Source organism: Syngnathus scovelli, chromosome 11, assembly GCF_024217435.2.
Source record: "Syngnathus scovelli strain Florida chromosome 11, RoL_Ssco_1.2, whole genome shotgun sequence".
In the NCBI taxonomy this organism is placed as follows: Eukaryota; Metazoa; Chordata; class Actinopteri; order Syngnathiformes; family Syngnathidae; genus Syngnathus; species Syngnathus scovelli.
In genome coordinates, this window is record NC_090857.1 from 7,083,094 (window position 1) to 7,109,238 (window position 26,145).

The 26,145-nt window shown below is 43.0% G+C and overlaps 1 protein-coding gene across 4 annotated transcripts in view; it reads left to right on the forward strand.

Moving 5' to 3' along the window:
* The first annotated feature begins 248 nt into the window (after nt 1-248).
* Nucleotides 249-26,145, forward strand: part of foxp4 (forkhead box P4) — a 70,751-nt gene continuing 44,854 nt past the window's right edge. The window contains exon 1 of one of the 4 annotated variants that reach the window (XM_049733874.2): nt 249-814. The gene's annotated coding sequence lies outside the window, so the exon portion shown is untranslated. The remainder of the gene's footprint in view (nt 815-26,145) is intronic. The other 3 variants (XM_049733871.2, XM_049733872.2, XM_049733873.2) reach the window with 3 other exon arrangements.

Consider the following 26,145-nt stretch of genomic DNA (forward strand, 5'->3'; position numbering starts at 1 on the left):
CACTTTGATGAAAACGAGCCGGTGAATAGACCATCTGTCGTTTTTTTTTTTGTTTTTTTTTTTTGCATTAGCGATGAAGAATGCAATTGTTAAGTTGGAGAAGACGCACGTATTTCCAAAGAGAAATACAGTCGTGCCGAATGAGCGGGAGAGAGTTGTTTCCTTTTCTGGGGGAGTTTTGAAAAGGCGCACCTGCTTTAGAGGCATTACGGTAGCGCACAAACTGTCCCCGTTGCAGTACGCACATACAGACGCGCGCGCACGCACGCACGCACGCTGCCCTGGTGATTCGAGGCTGATTTCCAGCGAGGGAGCGTCAGAGTGGATGGCAAAAAAAGAGCGGAGCGGCGGCGGACGAAGTTTGTGGCGCTGAAAAAAAAGAAGCAATAGACAAAACGAGTGAGACTTTTTTTATTTTATTTTTTGGACGAGATAGGGAGAGAGGGGAGCCAAGCAGAAGTTGCGCACGGTGGCACACTTTGAGCGGCGCATTTGTTGTGACTTGACTCCAGAAGCGCACAAAAGAAGCCAACAACAAGAAGAGGACTAATTCGCGAGCACGCTTTTGTCGTCTTCGCTTCTCTTCTTCTCGTTTTTATTTTATCCTCAACCTTTTTTTTTTTTTTTTTTTTTTTAGAAGTTCCCCATTTTACCCCTGTGCGCGTATCGCTCCCCTCCACCGGCGTGTGTGGCCTCTTTTTGTCGCCGAGAGAGCGAGGGGACGCGCGGGGGGCCGAGAGGAGCCGGAGCCGGGCTGCCCACATGCTCCAACCGCTGGCGTGAAAGTTGACTTCTTCCCAACACAAGAGAACAGGTTCATGCACAGCACACGCACGCGCACTCACCCTATCTAATGCCACTGGCTTGTCCACGCTGCGAGAACGCACCACTTTTGTCAACTTTTTTCCTCGTTTGTCAACTTTTAACTAAGTCGAACAAGCCAGGTGGGAAGGTGTCTCTTATTGGCTTCAAAGTGACCACTTTTACTCACTATCGCACGTCTCTCCAAACTTTTTTTTAAAATACACTCTAAAATGGAACTTTTCATTTTGTACTGCAATGGAAAATCCAAAAGGTCCCCTAACAGCTTCTCAAGCGTAAAGACTTTTTAATATATATATATATTTCTATTTTTTTATGTGTCTAAAAGTTATTTCTTCATAATAATTAGGATGAACTCAAATCATCAACTCTCAGCGCTCAAGTAAGTCCAGATTTTATTTACACGCAAATTGTAACGTCGCTTCTAATGAATCCCCACACGTCTTTTAACCATAAACGCCGACGTGAAGTTATGTGGTGGTAATTTTACTACATAAGATCTTTAAAGTCCTCCCTTTTTTCCCCCAATACGTGTTGTTTTTATTTAGTTATATCTTTGCATCATAACGTATTTTTAAAAGCGACCCTCACTGATGATAATAAACTCATTGTGTTAAAAAGAAAGAGAGAAGAAGAAAAAAGCTCTCTCTAGCCAGAAGGTCAGAGAACAATGCTTTCTTTTCAAATCCGGTTTGACTTTTTGGAAATTTTAACCGTCGTGTGTGAGCTATCTGAGTTTCTTCTAAGTGATGATTTTGCGCATTTTTTTTTTTTTTTTTTTTTTTTTTTGCGCCGTCCAACATTTAAAACAAAATGCCTCAACACGAAGGAAAGTTGCGTCTGCACCGTTAATAGTCGAGCTGCGTTCTATTATATTGGAATGTTTTCTTGCATGCAAATAGAACAATTAAAATGCAGTCAATTATTTCAGAAAATTAGCTAGTATTTTTGATTGTAGTAAAATAAAAAAGATTACTTATAAGGCTGCATACATTTTAACTGCATTTAACAACTTAGTTGCATTATGACATCCTGTTCCATGTAAAAACTTAAATGGAGTTATTATGCATGACATCAAATGGACAAAAAAGAGGGAAACATGAAACAATAATTAATTACAGTCGTTTGTTGTGTGACAACGTGATGGCCAACCTGACACCAACATCGTTGCCACTTGATGGATGGGCTTCCAGACATTTGTCAAAATTGATTTTATTTACCGTGTCATCCATCTCTCATTTTTTATCCCCTACTGTTTTGTTTCCATTTCATCTTCCGCGCTGGCTTTTTTTTTTTTTCTCTCTCTTCCAAGACATATTCTTAATTGCTCTTTGACAAAAGATGTAAAAGCTCTCAATCACGCTTTATGACCTTGTCACATTTGTGGTGTCGGACAGGCACTTTGTGGCGACTGCCTAGCATCAAATTGGAATTGCATGTAGGTTGAAAAGAAGGGGAAAATGCACACGTTTGCTGTCAAATGCACTTAGGGCTCCTTTAAAAGTTGTACAAGTGAGATAAAAATTGTTAACTAAATTGCCAAAGATTTGTGTTAATTACCTGCAGAATGTGTCGAAATTCAGCCATCTCGAAAGAAATGTCAGGAATATTTTTGATTTTTTTAATCTACAAGGTGGATTCTGAAAGCTGACCATCAGTCACATTTCCGTACAAAACAGACATTAATTAGCATTTTTGATTTCCCATTTATTTTTTTGTGGAGGTGATCGAGTCAAACGCCATGTATCAAACTTTAAAGATGAAGCTTTTCACATCTTTCTGTTTAATCACATTATTGACATCTTTCGAAGGGAGGTACTAGCAATTTTTGAGGAGAAAAAAAAACTTTGAGGCTTACATTCTCTTGTCCACCTTTGTCTTTTTTTTCTTCTTCACATTTGCCCCCGCACTTTTGCCTCTTTTCCCTTTCTCGTGTCATCTATTCCGACAGCTGTGCCTTTTCTGCGTCATGTTTGTCGTGCGCTGCCGTGCTGTACCTCTATCAGCCCGAGTGTGTATGTGTGTGTCTGTCTGACATTCAGGCATTGTGCGTGTGTGTGACTTTGTGAGAGCTGTGAAAAAAAAATTGCAATGAATCTCATATGCGTCAAAAAAAAAAAAAAAAAAGCTTTAGCCAGATTAAAAGCCAGGCTGGCATGATTGTTTTAGTCCATAAACTCACTCAGAGGGTCCTCTCACCTCCATCAGAAGGGCTGCTGATAAATGTGTAAATGAGGAGTGTGTACAAAAGTGCTTTTTTTTTAATTCACCTGTGCTGCTCTAGTGAAAATGGACACGATTTGAAGATTTAAATGTCCCGTGCGCCGGCTGTGTCCGTAATACGCTGCCCACAAGTCTGAGTGGGCTTTTGGATGCAAAGTGATGTTGAAGAGTGCCCATATGTGACATTGCAATGGTAAACATGGAAGACACTGGCAGCTTTTCTTTCTACGGTGCCACAAAAAACTGAAATGGTAAAATTATCATTGAGGTTGGAGAGCACTAAAAATTGTTACTGTGCAGGCAGTTAAAACCAAAAAAAAAAAACATTTTAAGTGTTGTCAGAACAACATTCTATTTCCATCATTGTGATTCCATCTGATCTTTTTTTCCCCTCAGCTATAAAATCATTCCAATTATTAAAACAATATAATTGACAAATTTGTTGAAGTGGAGCAAGAGAATGTTCTCGTGATTGACGGCATGGTGAAACTGCCGCCACATTGCTTTTGACTGAGTCCTGATTATACATGTGGTTCAAATTGAGCTAGTTATTTAGGAGAAGTACGGGGCTCAATGCTCGTGTGTGTGTGTGTTTACGTGAGCGTGCGCTTTTAATAAATCCCTGCACATTTTTCAAAGATGAGATGTGTTTTCCTGACGGGTCAGGAGGCAAGCGTTGTACTGTAAAGTTGCAGGAGAGTAAGGTGAGGAAGAACAAGGTGGGGTGGGGTGGGGGGGGGCACCCTGAGACACATTTTAAATAGATGCGAGCGAGGTGTGTGTTCGCTTTTGTCTTTTAAGAGAGCTGTCATTGCTTCAAACCTGTGTTTTGAGGATTATTCCTTTCAAATCTTTGATTAGAGTTAATTCAACAGATTGCTTTTCAATTGTCTTGACATGAGACATAATCCTAATTTTATCTGGGCCAGGCTTTTCTTTTTTTTTCTTCTACCAGCCCATTAACAGCTGATGGATGTGGGAAGGAGTGACCCAATAGTTCAAAGCGGAAGAGACAGTTTCCTATGAGCGGGTGGCGGTGAGGCGGGGGGTGAAAAGGGAAGTGAGGGACGGAGAGGAAGATAGAACATACGAGTGAAAAGGCTGGTAGGAGCGTCCAAGAGTTCTTGAGGCGTGGGTCATTACAGCTGAGGAAGCATTAGATCAGCCTCTCCAGGGTGCGTTTGGCACCTGAGGCCATGGTTGGAGCAAAGAGCTGGAACTGAAGGGGTGGGGCACGCTGGAGTGTGTGCGTGTACGCGTGTGTGTGTATGCGTGGTCGTGGTGTTGCTGTCAGTGTGAAGTCTGGAGGAATGAGAGCGAATCGGAAAGTAAAGAGGCGGCGGTAGGGGCTTTTCAAGTTTCGCCGACAGTGAAAAAGTCGCAAAGGAGCATGAGGTCAGAAGCCCGCTTGGAGGAGCTCCTCTTGTAAACCAACGGGATTGGTCGATATCCATTCAAAACTAATGAAAGACTTTGAAGAGTAAAATGTACAGAAAATGATTTCTTTGAGTGGAGAGAAAGCTCACAGGCAGAGCAGAATGAGCTGTTCGAACCAATAAGAACACCTGAGAATCCATCGTAGATAATCTCCTGAATAAAGATCGGCCCATGAAATGGTGAACAAGTTTCACCTTGTAACTCTTCACTGACCGAAAAGGCCATCGGAAGAAAAAAACGATAAGCTGACAACGAGAAACTAACACACACTCCCGTTTACGGTTTGTGTTTCAAACATCGCATCCTGATGAACAATCACTCATTGGTCGTCGAATCTGCCGCTAACTCCGCATCGCCGCTGACAGCTTTATTTGTGTTATGGATTTTCCTTCACTCTGTCCCGACTCCCTTTCCTCGCCTTCCTCTCCCCGTAGTCGTCTCCCCTCGCCTCCGACCCTCTGACCTTTTTGTAAGCGTTTCATCAGAGAAGCCGTTGATGTTTTTCGAAAGCGTCGCGACAGACTGACAGGGGCGGCCGTCAAACCGAGCAGAGGAGCGAGGGAGCAGATCAGTGGAAAGCTTCACCGGGAACAACAATGTGACTCAACTTTTGCGCGCCGCCGCTTTAATGCGTAGCGAAGAGGATGGTAGCGAACGCTCAGTGACAGCTGCCAAGCGTTTCGAAAATGGTTTGACTGGAGAGACGAGCACTTTCACGCTCATCTTCAGATTTCTTCTAATTAGTCTAATTGGCACCTTTAAAGACACAATTATTTTTCTCTTTGCTCATTTATTTGACTGTGAGTCTGATTTACTGCATTGGTAGTTGCTCGGCATGGCACCGTTCCCGGTCATGGTGAACCGGTGAGGTAATAACCATTTCAATGCATCTTATTATGTCTTCTAATCCGTCAAGTATCGGGATGTTGGCGAACGCTGGCGAAAACGTCGCAGGGTAGCTCTTTTATGGTATTAGTATTTGTGGTATTAGTTCCGGGGAGGGGGGGGGGCGAGGCACGGGATGCCGACTTAAGCTATTAGCATGTGAGGCGCCGTGCGGGATGATCCATCCCTTGACAGGACGAGCTGTTAGCCAGTGTCGGACTAAATCACAATAGGCGGCCCGGCTTGACGGATTGACGGAGCTTTTGACACCCGTGTGGACCGCCCTTTTCCTTCCTCCTCTGCTGCTTGTAACCTCACATGGGAGATTAGGAGAGGCCAGTGCTTGGGAACTTGGAGGCTTTCTAAATAGTTTGCTTATCTCCTCTAGGGGGAAAAAAAAAAAAACAATGAGACTTCTTTTTTTTTTTTTTGAAAACTCCTGCTTTGTGCGTGGTTTTGCTCCTCAAGGTAAAGACACTGGGAAGGATTTACTCGGTAGGGGGCTGCTTGAGCCACTATCAGGAGTCGAGGGGATGCTGTAGATACACTTATTGTGTGCGTGTGTGTGTGCGCGTGTGTGCGAGCACATTCAATTAACTGTCAATCACAGCGTGACCCCCCCCCCCCCCCCCCCTCCCCCCTTCTACACCCCGGACTGAATTCCTCTGGTTTTAGGTTCTGTTTTTCGAGCGGCTGTGACGGAGAAAAAAAAGCAAACAGGTCATCAGTTTTCTAAACTTGTATGTATTCTTTAGGGCACTTCATCACTGTGAGGAGATAGTCTTGTTATTTTTAAAGATGATTTCATCAGAGCTGCAGATGAGGTTTGAAGGCTTCATTGAAAGAGAGAAGATTGAGATCTTTGGCTGATTTTTTTTTTTTTTCTCCGCTTTGGTGTGCTTGTGCTTACACATGCGCGACCGTGTGCGATGGGCATTGTTGGCCGAGAGACATCTGCCACTAGATTATTCCCAGCTGTTATCTAAATAATTGTGTAATCCCCTCCTCCACCTTCCTTGCCCCCTTGTGTCCTCTTCGTCCACTTGATTGTGTATGGTTGAATGTTGACAGGCAACTGCTAGAAATATATCTTAAAAAAATATTAAAATAATTCCAATTCAGACACGACCGGAATACAGGAAGAAGAAATAATCTCTTGATTGTATCTCATTACATTGTTGCAGGTGTTGCTGTTGTCACCGGTCATTTTCTGACATTTGGGTTGAAACACACTTGCACACCTGCCTCTGTCTTCACTCCACTCCCCGCCCCCTCCTACACTCACCCCTTGGCTCTCGGGGAAATAAAAGTATCCTAATCCCGGCAGATCAAGATTGCTGTCCGGCGCAGTTTTGCAAGCCTGTGAATTAGAGACAGCTCTCATGTTCCTAAGGAGGGAAGGCCGTGTGTGTTTGTGTGTGTCGCTGTGTGTGTGTGTTTGGGTTGGTAGGCTTTGAAGACTTGCGGGATTGAAAGGGGATGCGATAGAAGGGCTGTGGAAGAAAAGAAAAAGGCAATTAAAAAGTAGCCATAAATAAAATTGCACATTCATTCACTATTTATTTTTTTCATTTTTCAACAATTTGTAGCTATTTATTTTTACGCATTTACTCTTTAATAGCCGATTGTTTCCCGCTGATCTTATTGCTGGCCAAGCTCCGGTAGGCCACCTTCACGTTGAACTTCCATCGCTCCCCTTTCCTCCTTTTCTCTCTCGGACTGGCTGTCAAGCCTGTTGTCTCTAATTATGGCGGCTCTGCGTTCCCTCCCAGCCTCTTCATTACATCCCGGCTGTCATCACAGTTTACTTCCAACATTTGCTAGCTCTCCTCACGCTTGTTCAATAGCAATCATTTAATTCTCTCGCAGTGATTTGACAGGAATGTGCCGCAAGGTCAATCAATCACACCCTTCAACAAATTCAACACAATGCAGCTGAACCATTCAAAAATGGAGACATTTCATACACATTCCTGTCCCGTTTGTTAACAAAATATTTTCACGCGCCGCCGCCACCACGGGTAAACACACATTTCTCATTTAGCTGCGGTGTAAACTCATGTGTATGCTTTCATCATATAAAAATTGTGTTTGCTGGTCTGAATACACTGCGGGCTGAATGAACATTTTGTTACTACACCTGCTTGTCCCTGAAATAAATTAAACGGTGCGCTGACTATAGAGAACAAAATCCGCTTTACTCCTCCTATTAAGTTTTTCGTCAGTAAGTAAAAGTGGAAAGCTGCCTTGAAATGTGCCCATTGGTTAGCGAAGGTCGGCGCTGTCGCGTACAATCCGTAGTCTGCCGCAATTTTGCATTGTCTAAAATGTCATTTGGGAACATTTTATCGGGGATGGAGAGTCGTTGAGAGCATCTCACAACCGACCCCCCCATCCTTCTCATTCACTCTATTGCTGCATTTTGTGGTGTGACTTTGCGGATTTTCTTTGACCAATCAAATCACCTGGGCTACACTGAGTGCTCTTTGACCTCTAATGAAAAGGTCAAGATGGTTCCGTTGAGGTGTCATTCACTTCCTAAAGCGGAGAATGATGAGAGGGCGAGGAGTGCCCCAAAATTTAAATGTCTCATCTCCCCCCCTCACACACACACCCTCCCACAGGGTTAATTGAAGGGGAAATTGATAGTTGTGTGCAGTAATTGTGGCTTTAAGAATTGTGCCGTCTCCCAGGGAGAAAGATGAGGACAGCTGGAGTAAAGAGAAAAAAAAATGGGGGGGCGAAATCGGGACAGATGGAGCTACCGACAGCTCCACCCTGGAGCTTTAATGGGGGCCGGCTAGCTGATGAGGGGGAGCGCCTTGATTGGTTAATCTGGAAATCTGGCCACATTCTAATATTCATTCCATTGATGATCCAATCACAGAAATATTCCATATTCCTCTCTTTCCGACTGATTCTTCCCTCTTATTCTCCTTCTCGTCATGCGCCCCCCCCCCCCCCCCCCCCCTCCTCCTCCTCCTCCCATCTTTCCTCGTCTCCCTGAGGAGGCCGGGATGGACAGATGAGCCGAGTGCGCGGTATCTGTTCGGTTCTGCTCTGCTGATCGCTGAAGTAGAGAGAGAACTTATCTTCGTCTGATGGCACTGAATGGACTTGCCCCCCTCCCCCCACGATAGGGGCTTTCCTTTGCCAGGGGCTGGCTGAGATTTTATAATTAGTATTCCTCCAGAAATAGAAAACTAGTTTTCTTAGGTGAAGTCGCCCTCTGATGAGTAAATCTAGCGGAAATGAAATCTATGTCAAGGAAGTCTATTTTTGGTGACTTCCCGTGTTTGCCAAATATATCGGCATCTATCGATTTAATCAATCGATCACTATGTCAATAATATTATGTTAAAACGTGATTTTATTGCTGCCATTGGCTCCCATTTCCCCCTCTGCCTCTTCTTCCCTCCACTGCCCCCTTTTCTCCCCTCCCCTCTCCTTTTGCTTTCTCTGTCCGTTAATGAGAATGTGTTAACGAGAAAGAAAGATCTATTGGGTGTAGCACAATTTATCAGTACAGCGGAGGTTCGGAAGAGGGGAGAGAAAAAAAAAAAAAAAAAAAGACGTCGGCGGCGGGCCCTTCAAAGAAGTCCTATTCTTGTACTGGTGAATGTTTGATGAGACTGTGAAAAGTTCCCCCTCTAACGTCATGGTGTCTGAACAGAAGAGAACAGAACCGTTCTAATCATGCGGCACCGAAAAGAAAAAGAAGAAAAAAAAAAGACTTCTTACCCGATTTAATTAACTGATAAGAAACGGCTTCAAATTAATTTTTCAAGGATGTTAGATCGTGATTAAGAAAATACTCTGAAAAGAAATAGATGAATAATCAATTTTTCTAATCAACCTATATCAAATTTTAACTGGTTAATATGATAATTGTAGCAATTAAGGCAAATATTATTGCATCCAATTAATATATTCATATCTAATTATTTCAATCATTTTTATTTTTGTCTGTGCCTCTCATTTGTACCTTCCTTTGTTTTGTTTTTTAAATTCCATCCTTACATGATAAAGCGATAAGAAATGAGAAAGATGAAACTTTCCGAGATGTGAATGGGGCCTTTCATGCACCTTAGGAAAGGAACTTGCGCAGAATGACTTTATTTCTCTTGGTTACATTACAAGGCTGAGATGGATCTTTAGATTAACGTCGTTAATAGCCGCTAGCTTCACGATGTGTGTGTGCGCGTGCGTGCCCTCGCTCACTCAGAAGCAGGCAAACGTACTCACCACTTCTAATCCGTAAAGTTGAAATCGTCTATTCAGTGAGAGGAAAGGGGATAATCAGATCCAGTTTGAATGAAAGATTGCGCTGTTGTTCACCTGCTAGTGGCCATCAAATGTGTATTGCTTAGGTAGTATAAAGGAGGTGAAGAGGGGCCAGTTAGAACCAGAGAAAGTGCTGGCAGGGGTTTGCGGGACTTTACAAGAGCTGCAAGTTCTTGACTTCAAAGATGTCTAATAGCCAGAGCAAACATAGACACACACATGAGGTCCCTCTCTTTCCCTTCTCATGAGATGAGCATCCATCTCATCCTTGCTTCAGTGTGATCTTCGACTCACTGGCAAAGTGTTTGCTGACTTTAATTACATGCTGCTCATATGATACACGCTGATTTCATTTGGCGACACTTGCACACACAAGCACAAGAAGGTGTTCCTGGCACAAACGCCTGGATTGAGCATACATATTCAATTAGCAAAACTCATTACGAAAACTTGGCATTTGTTGTTGTTTTTTTCCCCCTCCTCCTTACGCCCGCTCCTTGCTGCGCAGAATTAATGGTTTTGATATGCTAATTAGTGGCTAATTTAATTTCAAAAGGCCTCAATTAACAGCAGCGTTGTGGACATGAGGAAGTTAAGCAGCGTAATCTAATTTGCATTAGTAACGAGCGGGGAGTAATTAGTCTCTAATTAGCCACTTCAGACAGCACTTGTGTTTACTTTCCTAATGAAGTGGAGGGCCTTTTTTTTTTCCGAGGCAAGCTTGTGAGTAAGCAAGCGTCTTTATGAGGCGTTTGCATGTAGGTGTCAGTGCGTGGCTGGCGGGTGCTACCACACAGGAGCTCACTAAACACACACATACATGCATAAACAAACACCTTCCATCAAATGAGCGCATGAGGATGAGCTCGCTTACACATGGCGCTATAGATTGATGTGTGTGTTGTGTTTGGATGATGTTGGAGTGTTATGCAACAGCTAGCGATGTCTACAAATGGGTCAGAGAAAAATGCTGTCATCGGACATTTTGGCCATCATTAGTCAGCCACGCGATTTATTTTATGCAGTATTTTAACGGCCGAATATTTTATATTATATTGAGTTTAAAGATTGTGCTAAACCCATTCCATCGTCATACGGTATTTAGCCAAACTCTGCTTTTTGTTTTTCATAATGACCCTTTTCACTGCAGTCAATAGGTCTCGCAAAACATTAACTAATAGGACACGCTAAGTTTACTCAATGCAAAATCAACGTCCACAAAGGTTTGTTTAGAAATGGTGCGTGAAGGAATAACTAGTTACATTTCAACCTGTTGACATCCATTTTGGTCATGGCCTGGATACGGGTTTAATTTTTTCTTACCACGTGAGACCATTGGAAGCGGACACACCCTTGAATTATACTGACAGCATCACTCTGGTATTCATCTTCCATTAAACTCCTAACTAACGAACAGATGAACAAACAACCCAAATGCAAAGCCTGGAAGAATTGTTTTCTTTTGTCTTGATAGTTAAACATTAGTAGAGCTTGCTCTCCTTTGTGGCCTTTTAGTTTTATGGCATTGCTAAATCTTCAAAGCTAACAGTGGCCCAAGACCAAATGTTTGTCCATTCAATACATACTCATATAACCTTCCAAAATGTTTGGATGATCTTGGCAAAGTCGAGAATGTATCTGGTAGCTCAAGAAAAACACTGGACACATTAAACGTTTTTCTATCAGCAACGGTTTCAACTTTTCCATTCACAGACGCATCAATAAGAATTTGAAAACAACATATGTCCTGCTGGGCTTTATTTTTTTTTTGCAAGGGAGCAGCATAGCAGACTTTTAAGAGAAGGGGGGCAGGGTAACCAGCAGCTGCCCTATTAGCCCAAAATCTGTTGTTCGGAGGAGGTGGGAGGAGGCGGAGCAACAAGCGCTGAACGTTCACAAAGAGGAAGCACACAGCATTGGGCGTCTTTTGGTGTACTTTTTGGTCATACTTTTTCCCCCCCATAATCCAACGCACAGGATTGGCTCTATTCTTGACAGAAAGGCGTGTCTCTTTTTTTTCCCTGGGAATAATAAGAGAGGTCAGAAAGCGAGGCAACTTCCTGCTTCAAAGTGCTGGGTCAGACCACCGGTTGGCACAAGTAGAACACACACAAGCACACAAAAACAACACAACCCAAAGACATCAATAAATATGGAGGATGAAGTCGTAATTAAATAAGAGTCTGTTTTAGGACACTGACCTTGTCCAATAAGCAGCAATTTATAGCGGCAAACATCCACACAAATGTGCACCTACCTTTCCATATAAACACTCCAAACACATCCATAAATAGGCAACTGATTTACAAATGAGCTGACCTGTATGTTGGCCCTGCGCTCAGATAGGCCCACACCCCCGCCGGGATGCATAAATCACAATGGAAATGCATATTCATGAGCATCTGAGGAGGTGGGGGATAAGTGTGTGTGTGTGCATGTGTGTGCGTGTCTGTGTGTGTGTTGCGCACCATTGAGGCTTAGTTAAGTGCCTTTTATTTCATTGAGTTAAAGTTAAGGGCCGTGGACGGGCCTCACTCGGCCGTGTTGCTTTTGAATGGAAAGAAAGAGAAATAAAGAACTCTTAACTTTCACTTTTTAGTAGTATCCAGGGATGGCGGTAATGGAAGCGAGATGACGTTTCATGTCTCTTGTGTTTCTAGCAGAAGTGGTTTTGGTGTTGGACCTTTGCCTGCTGCGTGTGCGTATGATGTGAGCTGCTTTAACCTCCGCTTGTTTTATGGACTTATGCGCGGCTGTGGATGTGGCTGCTGCTAGATTAATTTACACAGCACTCACACTCGCTTGCCAAATCTCCCGCTTCTCTCTGCTGTCTGAAGACAGAGCAGATATTGCCCTGCGAGGTAAATAAATTACTTCCATCGATTGCTGTAGTTGTCAAGTGACTTTATCTCGGGCTGACTTGTCCAGATACGCATCGGCGTGTGACAGGGGTGTCTTTTTTTAAATAATGTGCCACTGTGTCTTCTTTTACATGTGTTTGTGCGGGTGGCAGGCTAAAATCAGATCTTCCTGATGGCTATCTCGGCTTATTTAAAGCCTCCGCTAGAGTTACGCGTGAGCCTGGCTGTAGTCTAATGGAAACATTCCGACGTGTGCATTTTGAAAAGTCGGTGAATTGGGCGCAAAATATCACAGAGGGGTTTTGGGTACTCACCTTTTATCTCTGCGTTGGTCACTATGGCGACGTTGACACGCAGTCAATATTTGGGAATCGAATCGAGATCACCTCAGTGTGTATTTTTATAGACTTAGACGACGTCTATGCGGGAACGTTAGGGGACATTTTACCGCCCAAGCCCAGATGTGGCGGCGAAGGAAGAGGTTAGAAGTTCAGTGTTGAAAAGCAGAGGGTGTGCGTGTGTGTGTGTGTCGGCGAGCCGGGCCGGGCCGGGCCCACATGCGGTTTTAATAGACGCTATGCTGACATGACTGCAGAGGCCAAGAAGCCACCGTTAAAAAGTTTTGGAAAAAGTGTGAAAGTATGCCTCATCTGTTTAACAGTGGAACAACTGACCAGTGAGGGAGAGGCGCTTGTGCTCATTTAGTCATCACATTTTATTTCATACATGATCATTCTTGTGTTTGAGGTTGTGTGTGTGTGTTTTAGGATTTTTTTTTTTAATGGTACCACAGTTTTGAAGCTATTTTAGTAGCTATTAGTCCATTAATCAAAATTCTCTGCACTGTAAAAAATACAAGTTGTATTTTAGGGAGGCTGAAGATGGAAAAACTTTAAAATATGCATTATTGACATTTATGGTGACCGTGTTAGTTAACACAACAAAATAATTGCTCATAACAATTTGGTGAGTTATTTTTACTTGTAGCTTTAAGTTGGGGTACATAAAGTTGCAAATTCTTCGTTGAATTGTTCATTTTCAAAGCAGCAGAACTTCAAATTTGATCAAAGCGTGTTGCTTTGAACGTTTGAGTTCACCCAACTTTTTTTCTACAGTGTGAGGTAATAGCAAGTCATTGTCTTTTTTTTCTCTTCCACTAAAGTTATGTGGAAAAAAAAACATCATTCATCTCTGAATACTTTATTAATCCCAGATATATTTAGTTTTGCATCAAAATGAAGAAAAAGTTTAAGATGGGTTAACTAAAATAAAGAATAAACAAGACGCCAACTTGATTTTGACAGGAGCTCAGCATTTCATGCTAATTATTCCTTTGGCTATTGCAATTAATTTTATGAGATTCATCGAGATGAGAGCCGCATTAATTTCACATGATAACAGAGAGCAACAAATCGTGCTTTCTAAAGGAAATGTGTGGAAAAACATAAGGGTGTTGTTCAGCGAAATCTCACCGAAATGATTAATTGAATTGCATAAATAAGTGATGAAAAACATCATGAAACATAAACTCAATCTTAAGGGCTTGTTCGGCCTCCTTATTTATTTATTCTGTGCTTAACTTTTATTGCTCTGATAATGAAAGTGGCCTAACCTGCATTTTTCACTTTAGATTTGCTTGATGGCCGCGGGGCGCTACGATGCAAATGAGTGGCGCGTAAGCGAGTGGAAAACATAAAAATGTAAAATAATGCTTAAGATGAAACAATAGTTGCATTTGAATGTTGTTCTAATTGGGGCAAATGGCTGACTAAATAAACTGACTTGAGTTGCTGGCTTGGTAGATCTTCTTCATATCTGTGCTCTGGTTAAAAATTAAAATCCCAACCGGCATAAATCAGCGAGGAGAGAAAATTAATATACAGCGAGGAAGATTAATCAGATAGCTGCGCTTTCATTGTCATTTTCTCCTTTGTCCTCAAGTGTGACAAAAACATTATTGAACATCTTTACCTTCGCTTCGTTCAGCCACTCAGGCTCGGCGTGCTGGCTGTGAACCTAACAGTGTTTTAATATTGCCGCTTGTATATTCTAATCCTGACACCACTTGAAATATAAGTCCTTTGCCTATTTGAAATCATGAATGTGAAATTGCATTAAGGCAGAAGTGTGTGGGCATGAAAGCTGGGACGTTAAATGGACATATGAATGCAGGGGTAAATCCGGACCTATTAAGCACTTTTCTTATTATTTCTGAAAGTGGAGCGTGATAATTAGTTTGGTAGAAATCCTATAGCGGGGTGGAGGTAAGGGTCTCAATAGTTGAGCCAAATTAATTTCTTCTGTCACCTTGAGCATACGCTCCTCTTAATAGGTTTAATCTATTTCACGGTGATTAACTTTTATTTTTATTTTACCACTCGACTGTGATACCTTTTTTTTTTTTTTCCTGCGGATTCCACTCTGCGGCTAAATGGTGTCTCGGTGCGGACACCCGATATAGACGCATGGCGTCATTACCGCTCGGCTCCCGACTCGGCGTGATCTGAGGGATGGCAATGGGCCGTTTTCCCAGGGGTCCTTGCAGCTGCGGCCCGGTTGTCATGTGATCCGAGCGTCTGGCCGGATCGCCCTTTTCTTCTCTTTTTCTTTTTTTTTTTTTTCCTCAGGAGTCACTCCAAGCCTTTTTAGTGCTAAAAGTTAACAATCATTCCTGATGTTAAATCCATCAGAAACCTTCATGTGCCACGAGGTTGCTTTAATAATCTCCCCTGTGTGTGTGGGTGCGTGTGTGCGAGTGTGGGTGAGTAGAGGTTAGGGTGGGCCATGGGAAAGTGGAATACCTGAGGGGATTAGAACGATCCCAAAGACACTTTGTGTGGGACTCCAATCAAAAAGTCAATCCGCACGATTTAAGATGTATTTTGTATCAGCTCGCGTACGATGACATCTTTAGCATACTTTGGCTATATGGCTGATTGTGTGTTTTTCCGTGTGTGTCCACCGAAAAATATCGTCCGAAAAATGCTTCGTCTTAGTATGTACGCTTTATATTTTACTTTGCCGGAATGGCACAAGTCTTCCTGTCTGGTTTCAACTTACACTGGTAAATTACACCCAGTCACTGAAATTACATCCTATAGACGAAGTGCGTGTGTGTGTGTGTTTCCCCTCATTGCTGACATCATCTCAAAGAGCTGTACTCTATGTCAGCTTTGATTAGCCTGAATGAAGTCCAACTGTTTTTGTGTTTTCGTCATTTAGGGGAAGAAAAATGGAAATGCAGCTGTTTTCGTGTGTGTGTACGTGTGTGTCGGAACGGATGGGTGTATGTGCTGGCGGGAATGGCTGGGTTGTGTGCAGCGCTGAGTGCGTAAGAGTGGTTGTCAACCAGAAATATTTAAGGTAAGGAAAGCTTGATGGGACAAAAGTCCCCCCCCCCCTCAAAAAATGGGAGGCTGTAGTTTGCCAATTAGTGCACCACAAATGTGAGTTGTTGTTGGCTTGAGATCCGAACAAATAGTTGCAACACTGCGTGGACGTCGTCTACAGTGGTAGGTTGGAAACAATCACCATCTGGGACCAGTTGCTTTCTTCAATATTCTTCTGGTACCTGCAGTATTTTTCTAAGTTCTGTCTTTTGGTTGACTTTTTCTTTTTTTCTCAGCTTTTTAGAAATGTAAACACTCCTAAAATACATCCAGATGTTACCAGATGTGCCGCGCCACCACAAACACTGGGCAGGGAGCATATATATGTGTGTGTGTGTGTGTGTGTCTATGCGCCTCTTTGCCCAGCCATTCAATTTTATGCCGACAAAATGATTGCCTGATTTTGCCACACATCTTTACTTTTCAAATAGTTTGTGTGCAGGCTGGTTGAATTAAATACGCTTTTAAGTGCAGGAGAGTCAACGTGTGACAAAGACAGCAATTTTGCAAAAATATTGACCCTAATGGCTGCTCAATTATCCGTCTCTGACACACACACACACACTTTGGCATATCCTGTACATGCGCGCAAACATTAATGCAGCAAGGCAAACATTTTGTGTGGCAAAGCTCCATTTGGATTTGTCGCTACAAGAGGTTGGAGTGAGTTCAAGCGCTTTGTGTAGGCGAGGTTGAGAAGGCTGTAATTGTGGGGAAAATGCTCTAAGTGATTGTTTACCACGTGTCCACACACACACAAACACACACACATACACAAAATAATATCATAACCATAATTAGGCTCCATTTCACTCACATGCACACATTTCAACCTTGCGATTTTTCAGCTGTCAGGATGCTATACACACTTACTGTGTGTGTGTGTGTGTGTGGGTGTATTTGTTTACGTACGATGGTCATGTCGAAACCTTGCTCCTGGGGGAATAATTACCGATGAGGTTTTCTGGCCGTTTCTTCTCATTAGCGTGAACGTGGTGAGAAATTGTGGAACTTCAGCTGGCATAAGCACATACACACCCACACACACACATGTTAGCGGCAGCTGATGCTACGACTGTACCAGATATACACGGTGTACTTGCCTCACCGCAAGTTTATTTTGTCCCGTGTGTGCGTGAGCAACATCTGGTCCTCTCCTTGGATTCAAACGTCACCTTGTTTGTTTGGCTTCGCCCTTACAAACACACCATTAGCGCCGCCCGACTATTCCCGGCCTCGGCCTTAGTTTAGCTCAGGCCTGCCGCCTGACTCACTGGAGGTCCCTGCAGGCAAACCTCAGTCCTACCAGAACCGAGGAAGAACCGAACCACAGCGCACCGCCCAACCGCCACAATGTAACCCTAGCCTGTACTTGAAGCTCCACTGTCTTGCAGTATGCGTGTGTCCTACGGCACCTCTGATCTGTAAAATCCACCTTGTCCGCTTACAGACGTACTAGTAGGCCTGGTTTATGGAAGGACATAAAAGCAGGAGACGTGAAGAAAGGAAGGCAAGCGGTGGTTGGAAGAGGGAGAAAGAAAACAACAAAGGTGGTCAGGAGTCAGGACAAAAGCAGTATTGTATCATTGCAATGACTTGTGAGTTGAAAGGCTGAAATGTCCTCCCCAGAGTTCGCTCATAAAGCCTGGAGGACGGGCTTGGCAGCCGAGTCCAAAGCCAGACAGTTTTGGCGCTCCAGTGCAGAGAGATTCCAGTAAGAGGAGATGTAAAAATCAATTTGCAGTGGGGAAGGTAAACAATCGCAAATGACAAAACGCGACGGTTCTTTCCATTGCGCGTTTGCTTTTCTTCTCCTCTCGCTACTTTCACGGTTATTAAATAAGACAAATGCAAAGGCGAAGCGAGTGACTAATCAGGAGTGTTGCGGGAAGGGAGCCCGGTTTGAGTTTTACCCCTTCAAATACCCGAAACAGATTTTCCGCCACTACGCACGCTCTGTATGCGGATCCTCTGAAGTTGGAAAAAAAAGGAATAAGAGCCAATTAACAATGGAAACAATAATGTAAGTGGTATGAAATTTTAAAATATTTTAAAGTACAGATGAATTTTTGTTGTTGTTGTAGAGTCATTAAGACTTTACCGTGGTACATGCTAAATTGAATCGTTCAAAAAATGTGTTTGCCACCTTGGAGATGAAAAATTACGCTATTCTGGTTTTTTTTTTTGTCGCTCAAGAGTCAACCCGGTCGAGTTCCGAGGGCCCTCTGTGCTTTTGACAAACGAGGAAGTGTGGACGGCCCATTGAGGCTGAGGTCAATACAATTGTGTAGATGTAGAAACAATGGAGGGATGACGGTGAAAGAGATTGAAAAGAGAACGGCAAAGCGAGTCCTTGGGGCCTGTTTGGTGGTTAGGGGCCATCGGGGCCCCAGCAGAGACCTCCATTAGTGGAACGATCTAACCCCGGGGGAGCCAGCGCCGTGGCGGGCCTCTGCGGCGAGGGCCGTCTGTTTAGCAGCAGTTTGTCCGCATTGCTCATAACATCGATCGAGTGTGGCCGGCCGAAGCCGCGGGAAAGCTCTTTGCCGCTGAATAGGCCGAGCGGCGGTGTCATCGATAAAGTCGAGTAGAGCGCTTCCGGGCCGTGCACCTCTTTGGTCATTTGGTGAAGACGGACACATCTTATTCAATACGTACGCCACATGGCTGCCTCAAGGCACGTTGAAGCTTTGGCTGTATATGAACACACCTGTGTGTGTGTGTGTGTAATGATTTGTGTCTTACACACTCTAATCCTCTTTACGTCCTCCTCTTGTGTGTCGGATGAACAGATCCGCTTTGACTGGCTGGGAACAATATGAAAGAGAAAAAGTGAGGAAACAAACATGTTTCCCAGGCTCACGTTATCCCTTCCTTCACTGACCCGGAGATCTGTTCTCTTGCCCTCCACCTTCTCGTTTTGTACTCTCTGAAGTCACATTCCATAAAATCACCGACTGCTACGAATGGCGGTAATGAGAGATAGGATGGACGTTAAAACTATAATGCTGGTTTGTACGTAACAGCTTTGGAACCTTACCAAAGCCCTACTTTTTTAAAAGTCGATTAATGACGATAATTGTAATAACGATGCGTCCGATGTTTCAGACGAACACTGATGTCATATTAATGAAAGAAATACGATGATATAACATATCTGTCTTCCTGTGCTCAGTACAAATTCACCAAAATCGTTTTACTGCGCCACAACTTAGACCTGCTTTCACCTGGTCTAAAGTCTTTCTGTCACCCGATTGTCATGTGCGCCCAGAAGGGCAAGATTCCCAAACACGGTAAATTAGATTTGCCTCGAAAGGAAAAACAATGTGGCAATGTTTACGCCAAATGCACGTGCGTATAGCTACGAAAATATCTGGACCTTCTGAAATTGAACAAAAAGAACTGTTTGACCAATTGACAGTCAGGGCGCTTTTATTGGCTCTATTCTGCTCTCGTTCACAAATGGCGGCATTAAATACAGTCAAATATTTCGAGATGTTCGATGTCCCCAGATGTGAATTGGTTATAAATATTGATATTCAAAATTGTTGGTTTTCTTATCGGAACAAATCCACGCTTAACACACCTCAGACCAAAAGATGGGATAATCTTATAAGGCATAACATAAATCGGTGGACCCGGCCTAACTTAATCCACTCGGGATTCTGTTTTTTATTTATTTTTTTCATGCGTGTGCTTTGTGGTTTTGTGTGTAGAGCATTACACTGGCAAACAAACCAGTTTAATGCCTTTGTACAGAAAGCATCAATTCTTAATGGGATAATAACATGCTAAGTGACTCGCAATAGCAGCAGCAGCTCTGTTTACAGACGAAGCCAAGCCACAAACAATAGGCATACATTAGCATTAGCCTTGACGCGTATCACGCATCAATATGACGGACACATACATCCAGCGAGTGTTTCGAATGTCATTTGAAACCAGACTCCCTAATAAGACAAGAGCGCTGTCTGTGGCATTTCTGACTTTTCCACTGGAATCATCCATTCATCCAACCCGTTTCCTGCCCCAGGGTCTTCCTCTCAGCCCAGCCAGGCGATGAGAGGGAACCCTCTGTCTCCCGCTCGTCCACAGTCCCGCCCCTCCCCTCGCTCACCACATCCTTTTTCATCACTTTTCCTTTCCCCTCGCTCTGTTGGGGTCACTTCTGGTAGGGCGACTGGAGTCTTGTCTGTGCTGGATTTTGCTTGTCTGGCTCTGGAGCTGACACGGCGGGCACATGACTCACTGTGAGTCACACTTATTCAGGCTCTTTGCTGAGGAAACGTTGCTGAATAGGAAGAGAAGTGGCTTTCTCAGACTGGTACCGGAAAGCACAGTCATACATCTGAACAAATACCCGTGGAGCAACTTTAAATAAAGTTTTGAGGGAGGAAAAATAAATAAATAAATCACTTTAACCTTGAAACGTCCCTTCGCCCAGGCACAAGCTCCCTCTTTTTTTTTTTCCTCATCTGTTAAATGTTTGAGTGTTTGATAGTTTGAGGTCTATAGCAGAACCCGCCCGGGAATTAATGTCATTCATATGCCCCGCGGAAATTACTTTTGAAATGCATATAATCTAAAACATGCAAATGAGGCTGACTTTGTGCACCCCTGTTTAATATGAATTATCATTTTCTGAATACCTATTATTACTGCGTACATTTCTCCAATTATATTGTTCCTTTTTGTCACTTTTGGATATTGACGCACATGTGCACATCAGGAACACCGAAAGCATGCACATGCCCGGTCACTTGTGCTCACACACACACGCGCACGTAGAATAATGTCTTTGTGAGGGTTGTATTTTAATGAGGAGTAATAAGGATGGTAATGACCCCGTCCACGTCTGCCTATCTCTCTTTCTCTGCATTTTTTTTTTTTACATTCTCCTATACAGCTTCATCTATTTTTATACAGGAGATCATTCTGGTTGAAAAGTAAAAAAAAATGCAGTGCATTTTGCAGATTGTGCACAAACGTCCCAATCAAAAGTCCTTAAACAGCAGATGAAAATAACAAGGCAGGAAGTACAAGTGTTTCTCATCAATTTTTTACCAAGGAGTTGAAATATTGATGTGTTTTAAAAGTGAGCAGTGCGTGTTTAGTTTGTCGCTTCCTTTTCTGTTCTGGTGATAGAGCACTTATTAATGCCCTTGTCTGAGAGGCTGACTTTATTTTTTGTCTTAAATTGAACGGAAACCATCGCTTTTTTCAAACGAATTACTCTATTAATTTATTTATACTGCGCCATAAATTATTCTATTAATATTAGTATGTTCCAAATTAGTTCGACTACTCTCAGTGTTCCTTTTACTTTTTAATTAGGATGCTTGTCACTATATAACAAAGATTTTTTTTTCTTCCCATTCTGTGATGAATTATAAAGAAGTCATTTTTTTAATGCAATGAGAAACGGCTACGAAATTATTCATCTTATAATATAACGCAGTATAATATGTGCAATGTGAGACTAAAATAAAGTGACGAAAAGAGCTAGAGGAGCAGAAAACTAACAAGTTATATTGAGTCGTCTTTAGTTGGTGTTGATTTTTACTTTCCATGCTTGTCTGAGACTGTTATTTGTGCACAGTGCCCGATATTATCTTGTTTTACTACTTTCGGATAGCATGTCAATTAATTACCTCAGCTTGGTCCAAGTTCAAAAGTAGTGAAATTCAATTAATTTGAAAAGTGGACATGCTATCATTTCCTCTCCACGTCTCCTTTTAACGTCTGGCCTGTTTTCTTTTTTTTTTTTTTTTTTTTTTTTTTTTTTTACTGTGCTCTTATTCAATTATATTTGATTAAACTTGCTCTGATCCAATCTATTAATTAACTCAGAAATGCAAAGTGCCCCGACTTGAAAGCCCCGCGTATAATATTATATTATGTCCACTTTGATATTTATTTATTTATATACACCGCACTGTTTTAAATCCTTTGTAACACTTTATGACTGCCGTCGCCCCTTCGCAGGTGATATTAAATCTACTCGACTCATTGTCCTTGTAATGCAAATTCTGATCATAAATTGTGTCACCTAAAGGCAGGGAATGGGGCTCCTTGGCAAATAAAGTTGTTCTTTTTATCTTTTCCGCAATTTAATGCTTTCACGGAAGGAAATATGAATTTTCATATCTAATTTAAGTGTTCCTTTGTTCCGTGGGATTCATATAGCTCCGGTAGGAATCCATTTTTATGTTTAAAGTTTTGCAAAATAAATGATGGACTGCAGAACTTGGAGCAGTTGACTAAATTTCCTTGATTGGCATTTGTTTTAGTCATTTATTTTACCATTTTTTTTCAGAATGTTCTGAACTACTGTTTGCATGCAGTTGTGGTACGGAGCAGAAATGACTAATAAATAAATAAATTGGAGCAAAATTACCATTTAAAGATGGCATAAAGCTGAACAAGAAACGAACGTCACATAGAAGAAGTAATTTAAAAAAGTATATGCATTTTTTAATATAGTTTTTAATATTTTTCAAATATAAAACATATTGAAATTGACTCTCAGTATAAGTGCAGCTGAGACATTTATGTCATCTAGCGGTAATTGGTGGTATTACAACTAAAACCTACATATTCACAATTCAGAACCCAAGGATTCACATATTTGCATTTTTATTTTTTCATACTATGCAGAACATTCAATGACAATCTGCAGAATTTTTAATGATCAATTCATCAATTATATTGAGCATGTCTAGTGCTGTTGTTCAAAGACTGAAACATGTCTTTTTTAGCCCACACTCCACCATTTCAACTTCTATATTCCTGAGTGGCCGAGTTTCATCAGAATTTCTTTTCCTCAGCCAACATCACCCCCTTCCCTTCACTCTCCCTCCTTGCCTCCCTTCCATCACAGTTGAAGGTCATCCTAATAAAGCGCTCTCTCAGGACACGGCGGCTAATTGCTCAGCTGCTTTCACATCCAAATAAAGGCACACGGCCTTTTTCTCAGCCCTTCATTCCTCCGCCGCCTCACCTTTCTTCCACCACTCTGAGCATGAACCTGACCTTCGTTTACTTCTCTGGTAAGATGAAGGGGAACTTTCTTTTTGTTTTTCCATTTTCATCCTCATGATCACTTTACACATGAACCTCTTTTGGAATGCACAACGCGTGATTTTCTTTTTTGGGGAGGGGGGGGCTCAGATAAATGAGGTGTGCATGAAGTCCGTTCCTTCTACAAATATTTGTGTGTACCTTTGTTTCTGTATTCACTGTTTTAAACCGACAGTGGCCGGCGAGCTGGTAAATCACTTACTGCTCTATGAAGGAAGGGCCCAAGAGTGTATGTTTGCCCCGGTCACACAAACATACACACACACGCCGAGCGATCTCATGGGTGCGGAATGCTCTGCGTGTTTACCTATGGCTCCAGAACCCACCTGACCGAGGGAGGCTAATCTTTATGGGCTCTGTAAACAGGGACTTTGTCTTCACAAAAATACACCATGCACACAAATGCACAGATAAAAGCCGCTTTCAGTCTGATTCAATTTTCATGACGTTTTTTTTTTTGCGTCTTAGTTGAGCACCCTAGTTCGGATTAAAGTCCAGGCCAGCTTCTCCCGTACCTGACGTTGCACTTTGAAGCCAGCCAGTCGCTCGCTCGCTCGCAGATATTGGCCCGCACGTGACGACGGGACTACGTGTGTGATCATAGCGCTCACCTGTTAGCACTGGAGCGAGGCCAGGGCAACCGCAGACATCCAGCCTGAGCTGTTCGATGTTAGCCAACCTGTTGGAACGCAGCCAGAGTGGCCCGGAGCACTGCCGTTAGCCTGTTAGCTTTAGTGTGCGTTTGAAGTTTACCTGCCTCGGGCACGCATAATTTGTGTTCACGACCAGATTCTGAGGAAGAAACTGATGATATGGAGCTATGTGTGTGTGCACGCTTGAAAGAGTGTGTTATTGCGCCCTTCATGACCTCGTCACTCCTTATATCAAAACTAATAGTCTGCTCGGAAACGCTGGCCAGATATTCCTTCTACCCTTGGTTGCTTTCAGTTTGTATTCCTTCTTATGTATTGTGTTAGGCTGCATTTTAAATATTGAGCTATCGCATGTGTTTTTTACTTTAGTGGTCTAAATTGTCATTGGAAAAGTTTCTCTTGTGCTGCTAAAGAATGCTCACTGTTCCTTTAATGTGGATTGGGATGAACTCGAAGCATACAGAAACGGAATAATTTGTAGTATTTTCATAATTACATTTTTTTTTGGGTCACACCCTAAAAACTAATCTGTATTTTTTCAGTCATTATTGAACTAGTCAAATATCTTTAAGTAGCAGAATACACAATACCGGAGGTCCGTCTCAAGCCCTGAAACCAGGATTATGCAAGCCTGCTTTGTTATTGTAACATTCATAGCTGCTTTGACACAAATGCAAATGTAGTCAAAAATCTTTTTAGTCAACAAGTTCAATGTGTGCTCTCCGCGTTTCAAGTTGCGTGTGTCACACTTGATATCATTGGACGAGCCAGACTTGATTGGTGGGTTTGTTTTAGCGATTGGGGCAAGAACAGAATCCCCGAGGGAGGGGGCGAGGGCAAGTGTCGTCCGCGGTTTATTAAATTGAGACTATGGGTGTGTTAAATATCTCTAAATGATGAGTTACAGGAAAACTGAGTTGTGATTTCCAGAAATCCTGAATGTGTCTTTTTTCACGGAAAGACATTAGTAGACGCTGACAGCAAGCAGGATGCAATAAAGAAACACCTGTCAGCTTAACGGAATGGGAAATATGTATGCCGTACATTCAACGTCAACACAGACTCCTTCAATTTTGCACATTTCTTGTCTTACTTGCTCAGAAAAACAGATTGAGCAATGAAAGATTATACACGTAACCTATATGGATTCTATTTCAGGGGGAGAACTTTAATGTTTTCCAGGGTTGAACCTGCCACTAGTTACCGGGCGCAACCGCAGGCAGGGAAAGACAAATGATTCAAGAGTAGGATGAAAGTAGATTGGATGGAGTGCACATACTGGTACAGACATTTTCCCTCCCCCTTTACCTCCTCCGCTCTCCCTCCCTCCCACACTTATTCCCTCACTTCTTTGCCTAATAAGCAGCGTTCCTGTGAGCTGATGCAAGGCGGAGGAAACAGAACAGGCGTTCTGGGACCGTTGGAAATATTCCCACATGAGGCATAACATGATAAAGACTTATTATCTCACTAAGCTGCTGTAAACACAGATGCGCGCATAAATACACACTGTACACAACTCTCTCAGTTGCGCCTTTGCTCTGACAACAAACTCGGAGTGAACTTGCTTTAGGAGTAGTGATGAGCGCTGACCAGGAGGAATCTGACAGAGCCAATCCCGCTAACAAAGCCACAGAGTGTAGCCGCTCGCTGGGCATTGAAGTTGTTTGAACCCCTCCACTCCCCCACACCACCACTCCCCCCGGCAGCAGTGGGAAGGATCAGTCAAGAGTTTGGCTGATTATGAGGGCAATCTTTTCGGGAACATCTGAATAGGCAACGTGTCAAAACAGGACCGCTCTGTGTTCATCAATCACTGCAGTCACATCCGTATACACATATGCAACCCGGCTGTGAGCTAATCTATTACAGTACAAAAGCTAGGTGTCATCAGGAACATGTTGAGTCTTATTTTCTCAATCCCAATTAGACAGCCCCCCCGCCCCCACCCCTTTTCTCTATCTCTCTGATCAGCCTTGCCTCATCTTTCCATCCCTCTCACTGCGTCCCCTCAGGCTACGGTGGGAATGTCTCTTCCGCACACACTCTCAGGTCAGAGGTTCAAGCTCGAGGGGGTGGGATCTTATAGCGCGGTGAAGACGACGACGACGTGCAGACAGAGTGAGCTCGGCACGTCCGGGCAGGCCTTTTTCACGAGCCGCTCCTAGTCGCTGCCAGAAGCACTTGAACCTCCAGTTATGTGCATGTCTGTGTGTGTGTGTGTGTGTGTGTGTGTGTGTGTGTGCATCATAGACCTAATCAAAGACTTCAGGCTAGATTTATGCCCCTGCCTTTTCCCCGACCTCCATTACACCAGCTTATATACACCCATTAACAGGATATGACAGAGTACACACCCTTTGGAGCGTCAGAGCACATTGACTGTACGTGTGTGTGTGTGAAAGACAGGTTATGTGCTCACTTCCCCATTAGGTCCCTGTCCACCTGCGAGCTCTATCTCCGCAGCATATTGCTAATGAGGTCAATGAGGAAGCGTTAGCAGCAGATGGG